Source organism: Podarcis melisellensis, assembly GCF_964234715.1.
Source record: "Podarcis melisellensis genome assembly, chromosome: 6".
Classification (NCBI taxonomy): Eukaryota; Metazoa; Chordata; class Lepidosauria; order Squamata; family Lacertidae; genus Podarcis; species Podarcis melisellensis.
Genome location: NC_138538.1, coordinates 47,829,861 through 47,836,693, shown reverse-complemented (window position 1 = coordinate 47,836,693; position 6,833 = coordinate 47,829,861).

Here is a 6,833-nt window from a genome sequence, read left to right as displayed (position 1 = left end):
GCCGGCCCCCCATGCTACACCACTGCGGTTTGAATCTTGGAGATTCTGGTGTGGTGCATGAGTGTGCTTTTGCAATGAATGTGCTGCTTACAAGAGTGAATGGAATGCATGCACGATGGTGTGTGGGTGGGGGTTGTTCTGCATTTCGTGTTTCCATACGTGTGAAAATTTTACAGAATGTAGGGAGACAATGAGGAATCTCATGGAAGAACCACTGTTTCAAGCCCAACAAAATCTGAGCTTAGGCTGCTAGAGAAAATAAAATGCATGCAGAATGAAGGAGAAACTACATTGGTAATTATTACTGCTGTTATGACACTAACATGTTTGCATGTTAGATGAATGTGATGTTTAAAACTTCATCATAATACACTTTTGGATTTTCCCAGAATGTGGAAGCGTGGATATACGGGTTTATGGTAGAGTTGTAATCTTTTTTCTTGATTTTACTGTTTTATCTTTTGCAACCCACTTTGAGGCTAAATACAATCAAGCAGTGTAATATTTAAATGATAATAAATAAACATGAAATTCCAATTTGGCTCAAAATCTATTTGCTGTGATAACAAAAAGAAACTTAGTGCAATCCAATGTGTTTACTCAGAAGTAAGTCCCACTATATTTTGGAAAGACAAAATAATAATACATATTACAAAGGGAAAGAAAGAAAAAAGTAGCCCAACTGAATTCAATGGGGCTTATTCCGAGGTACAGGATGGCAGTCCTGTAGGTAATGTTATTTGACTGATTGAATTCTGCTTTAATAAAATGGAGTTGAACTCAGGGGGAAAGATCCCTTTGAACCAATTTGCTGCAAAAGCTAGTTGTCTGACTGGTTTGTAGCAGTGATGAGCCCACCTCCCAGTAATCTTTGAAGTGCTTTCACAATAATTTTTAACAAATGATCATGCTTTTAAAAACAAAGTTTTGCAAAAATAGATAAATGAATATAGCACTTTAAAAAAAGTTGCCAGTCCACCTGAACATGGGTAGAGAGGCAAAATGACCACTGAAACAGCATTTAAGTTGCTGGTTTCTAGTACACCATTGTCACCTACAGTATAAAGTCAGGGAAGAGAAAAATGGTGTGACTTAAATGGTACGCCCTTAGACTGCAGTCCTCCTCTACTTACCTGGGAGTAAGAGCCATCCAGGGGCAGAGGAAGGGGTGTGTGGTGGATGTAGGCCACCCCGTGTGTCACCACTGAGGGAGGTGACAAAATGCCGGATTGCACTCACCACACGCCCTGCAGCACGCCTGAGCCACGCATCTCTCCTGGCCCCATCAATTTCAATGGAACTTACTTCTGAGGGAAATTGGTTAAGATTGCATTGTTAATGTCTTCTGTATCACCCCATTATGAAATTGTAGCTCTGCAGCCTGAACATAGAACAAGGAAAGATGGTGTGTGTGTGTGTGTGTGTGTGTGTGTGTGTGTGAAGTCACAGCAGGGATATCTGCAGCTTTTAAAATCAAAGCAGAGTTTTCATATCATGTCGTAAAAATGGTGATCTAAATAACTCTCATTTCAATCAAAAAAATCTTTACAGGTCTTTTGTTTTTTATTGTTCTTTTATTGAAAAGTTTTCTTTTATGAAGGAATAATGTGATAAAAAAAAATTTAAAGAAAAAGGAAATGTGAAAAAGAGAAGAGAAGAAAAAAGGTAAAACCACGTGAAAAGTACAGTGTAATACAGTAAATAAAATCAATTTCCTTTCTATGGATTATTGTATAGATATGTGATACTATTATCCTCATATAAATATGGTTGCTAATAACCTACTACATTTTGTATAAACTCATTCCAGAGATGAATATGTTTGTCCGAAGTCTGCATCTATAGGCAATCCGTTTGTATGTTGCAAGTGTTATCATGTTGTCAATCTAAATAACTCTCCTTTGAATCAGAAAGCTTTGCATGCTTTTTATTTACTTTCATTTTTAAACAGTAATTTAAGTTTAATATTTTTTTTAACCATCCAGCACATTTAAAGATTTGGACTCCTCCCACCCCGCCCGCAAATCATAACCACAACAATTGAAGAGGCACTGAAAGGTGTGGGCCCCTGAAAGATAGCATATGGGGCAGGTGTTGGAATTTACATAGAATTCTTATGCTTCTTCCCACCCTCCCACTTTGAGCGCCTGGATTCAATCATTCAAATTACTCAGCTGCCTGAACATTCCGAATTGATCTACAAAAGCTCAATGGAGCCCTCTCCTTTCTGCACTCTTAAAGGGCCAGTACTGCTGAACTCAGAAGCTTTAAGTAATATTCCAAGATTCTCAGAAAGGGTCACGTCTTAGTGGTAGAGCACCTGCTTTCCATGCAGAAGATCTCAGATGCAGAAGATCCCTGGCATCTCTAGGTAGTGCCAGGAGAGAACCCTGTGTGAAATCTGCTGCCAGTCTGTGCCAACAGTACTGAGCTCTATTGAACAATGGTCTGCCCTCAGTATAAGGCAGCTTCCTATGTTCCTAGATCCATAAACTGGTTGCTGTTCATAGGGGTTTTCATCTTCTTGGTTACAGTGGTACCTCGGGTTACAAACGCCTCAGGTTACAAACGCTTCAGGTTACAAACTCCGCTAACCTGAAAGAGTTACCTCGAGTTGAGAACTTTGCCCCAGGATGAGAACGGAAATCGTGTGCCAGCGGCGCAGCAGTAGCAAGAGGCCCCATTAAGTAGAGGTACCACTGTATTCTCATAATTGCCATTCCATTTAATTTATAAGGCTTTGGAAAATTACCAGGCTTTCCACCATGCATTTTAAAGGACAATTGCCTGCCCTTAGGCTCACAGTTGAAAAAGGAAAGTGAAGTGAAACATGAAAGGGGGTAAAAAGGCAGGACAGTGGGGTTTGAAATGCTTTATCAATGCTGTGTATGCCACCCCTGGTCTCCTTTGGGAGGAAGGGTGAGGAGATGATGATGATAAGAAAATAATTTGGCACACAATCTGAAAGAGCAGAAACTTCCCCCCATCAGCATTCAAACTTTGACAATGACTTGTACAGTGGTACCTCAGGCTACAGACACTTCAAGTTACAGACGCTTCAGGTTACAGACTTCGCTAACCCAGAAATTGTACCTCAGGTTAAGAACTTTACTTCAGGATGAGAACAGAAATCGCGTGGCGGCAGCAGGAGGCCCCATTAGCTAAAGTGGTACCTCAGGTTAAGAACAGTTTCAGGTTAAGAATGGACCTCCAGAACAAATTAAGTTCTTAACCTGAGGTACCACTGTACTATGATATTAATTTTATGATAATTTTATAGATCTTATGATTTTAGCTTCTTTTATGTATTATTTTATAGTCTTTTTTAAAAAACAAAAACATTAAGGTGCCCTGATTATCTCAGTAGAACATGAAATTCTTAATCTCAGAGTCATGGGTTTGAACCTCACACTGGGCAAAAAAAATTCCTGCATTGCAGGGGGTTGGACAAGATGACCCTGGTGTTCCCTTCCAGCTCTACAACTCTATGATGCTATGTTCTTGAAGAGTAGGGTATAAATCTTAATAAAGAAGTAGTGGCACACAGAGCTCAGCACCAGTGATCAACACAATCGTAGTATTGAGGTCAAGAGGGCATGTACTGTAAAGGTCAGAAAGATTCTCAGCTCTGCCTTGGCAACGGTTGTGCGATTTCTGAGTCTCCCACGCCCTGCAGCCCACTCCTTCCAGTCACACACACACACACTGCACAACACTCATCCGGTTGTCAAAACCACTGCCAGTGACCAGGCACCCATTGCCTACACCCCTGTGATTGGTTGTTAGGTGTGTTCTCATTTAAAGTGGCAACGTGTCTGTTACAACCATGCTAAGAGGAAAAAGGGTTGTTTGTTGTGGTCTTCTTTTCCATTGTGAGAGGACTTTGTGGGTATTCTGGTGATGGTTACCAGGGAGGATGCAGGTTCAGTTGCTATCATCCTTTCCCACTCATTATCAGCTGAGTCGATGATGTGATGGCAGGAAAAGGGAAGGGGGAGGAAAGAGAGATGTGTGTTCAGATTCACAAATGGAGAAAAATACTGAAATGATGAACTTGTCTGTCTTGGGAACTCTGACTAAGCAGCTCTCACTGCAAGTGACTTTTGATGTGACCTGTAGAACACACGTGGCTGGAGGACACTTAAATCTGGACCATATTCTAATGTGACATGGACCAATGAATACACATTAATGGAATGTAAGAACTGTCTGTCTTAAGCTGTGAAGTCACAAAAGCTCATTAGTCTATCTACTCTACAAATCTAGACAATGTTTGCATGTATAATAAGCCCTGACTCTGAGGTGCTAAAATTGAACTGTGCATTATTGCAGGTGACTTGTGGTTGCTTCCTCTGCCACTTGTTCCCTCTAAATGGATGCCTGTGGCTCCATGTCAATCATTTGTTAACAAAATAGATGTTAGCTAGGGAGAGAATGTTGCACCATAAAGTTCTAGGGTGAAAAAGGGACACTGGGTGGAATTCAGTGTCACACTATTATGAGCATTGCATTTGCACAAGGATTGTAGCTTGCCACATATAATGATAATGATAATGATAATCTATACCCCGCCCATCTGGCTGGGTTTCCCCAGCCACTCTGGGTGGCTTCCAAAAAAATATTAAAATACAATACTCTGTTAAAAATTAAAAGCTTCCCTAAACAGGGCTGCCTTCAGGTGTCTTCTAAGAGTCTGGCAGTTGTTTTTCTCTTTGACATCTGGTGGGAGGGCATACCATAGAGCGGGTGCCACTATCGAGAAGGCCCTCTGCCTGGTTCCCTGTAACTTGGCTACTCACAGTGAGGGAACTGCCAGGAGGCCCTCGGCACTGGACCTCAGTGTCCAGGCAGAACGGTGGGGGTGGAGACACTCCTTCAGATATACTGGAACAAGGCTGTTTAGGGCTTTAAAGGTCAGCACCAACACTTTGAATTGTGCTCGGAAACATACTGGGAGCCCTTGTAGGTCTTTCAAGACCGATGTTATATGGTCTCGGCGGCCTCTCCCAGTTACCAGTCTAGCTGCCACATTCTGGATTAGTTATAGTTTCCGGGTCACCTTCAAAGGCAGCCCCGCATAGAGCACATTGCAGTAGTCCAAGTGAGAGGTAACTAGAGCATTCACTACTCTGGCGAGACAGTCCGCGGGCAGGTAGGGTCTCAGCCTACGTACCAGATGGAGCTCAGTCTTAGTGATTCCCAAACAGTATGCCTGGGCTTTGAGAGCAGGTGACGTATGTTTGGAAACAGAAAGTCACCTTGTTGAGTGGCTCTAATTCTCCCAGAACATGGAGTACCTGTGTAACAATAATCCATCAATTTAATGCCAGTGTCATTATTTCACAGAAGGAAGAAGGAACCTGTCTCCTGGCAAATGCATTAATGTAATTCTGCAACTGAGTAAGTGCAATACAAAGAGAACCCCTTTTCTCTGGAAATAGTCCATTGCTCAATGGACTATTGAGTCCATCCTTTTCTAATCAATCAATCTCGGAAGAGCTCCAAGGCAGTTGATTTATGGCTGTGGTTTCCAATGATGTTCCTGGACATCTCCTACTCTTCCTGCATGGGCTCCTCTGTATATTTAAATTTTATAAAATTACCTTTGGTGCACTGGAAAGCAAAGCACAGGCCTCAAGCTGCTATTGTTTCACACTCTTCTGATTCCTTTCTCTAGAATGCCTTTTGCATTTCCTAATTCTGCTGGATCTCTTAGCGGCTTTTGATACCATTGACTACTTCTGGACCGTCTAGAGGAGCTGGGAGCACTGTTATGCAGTGGTTCCACTCCTTCCTCCTGGGCCGTGTCCAGAAAGTGGTGTGGGGGGGATGAGTGTTCAGACCCCTGAAATTTGTAAATTTCAGGAAGTATGGAGGGGGAAAAACTTCCAGATATTGGATTAATCTTCTTGTTAGGGATGGGGTGAGTGTTGAGAATGCTTGTCTTACCTTTAAATATGGTGCCCGAGGAATTCTCTCTGGGTGTTTCATTTTTAACAACAAAAACAAGCCACCTGTGCCATTGTTTCAGTCCATGGTTTGCAGCCCAGACCTGTGTCTGGGAAAGAAAACTCCATGGAAATAATGTCCCATTACGGCCAGTGCAGGCAGCCATCTCCCCACCATCCCTCAGAATGGCTTGTAGGAAGGGTGCCATTGGAGTGTTCTGCTATAGCAGAGGTTGGGCACCAAATGTGGCCCTCTAAGCCTCTCTGCCTGGTACCCTTCTTGAATGCTTTCCCCAGGCTGGACCCCTTAACAATACCCTAGATAGAGGGTAGAGAGAGGTGTGTGTAGAAAGCAGCCTACCATACAGAGGTAAAATGTTACCTTTGTTGTTCTGTCCACCACTGTCATGTGGCCGTTAGATGGCTGCCCAGAACAGAATGCAGCCGTCGAGTTGTAAAAGTTCCCCCACCCATGTCACAGGTAGAGATTTAATTCATTATATCCTCCCAGTTCGCTTCCTGTTCATTTGAAGCTCAGCCCATCCTATCCCAGTAGGTGGCTGTTCCTGGTAGTTTGGGGTTTTTTGCAGCTCTTTCATTCTAGCTTGCTTTGGCTATGAGAAAATTCATGACTGCTTTTGAAGTTACAAGCAGAGGGAGGAGTGCCTTTGCATTGCCTGCAAAGGGACTTTCTGGAGATGTTTCTAATCCATTGGGAGGAGGGAATTTGAGTTGGAGAAGCTGTGGGTGGAGAGTTAATCGCTCCTCCCAGTCTCAAGAGAGCCCCCACTTCAGGGTTGCAAATGGTGCTCTCACCCTGGAGTCAGATCCGGCAGACACTTGCTCACTCAAATCATGATCCAAAACCCCTCACTTAACCTGAGA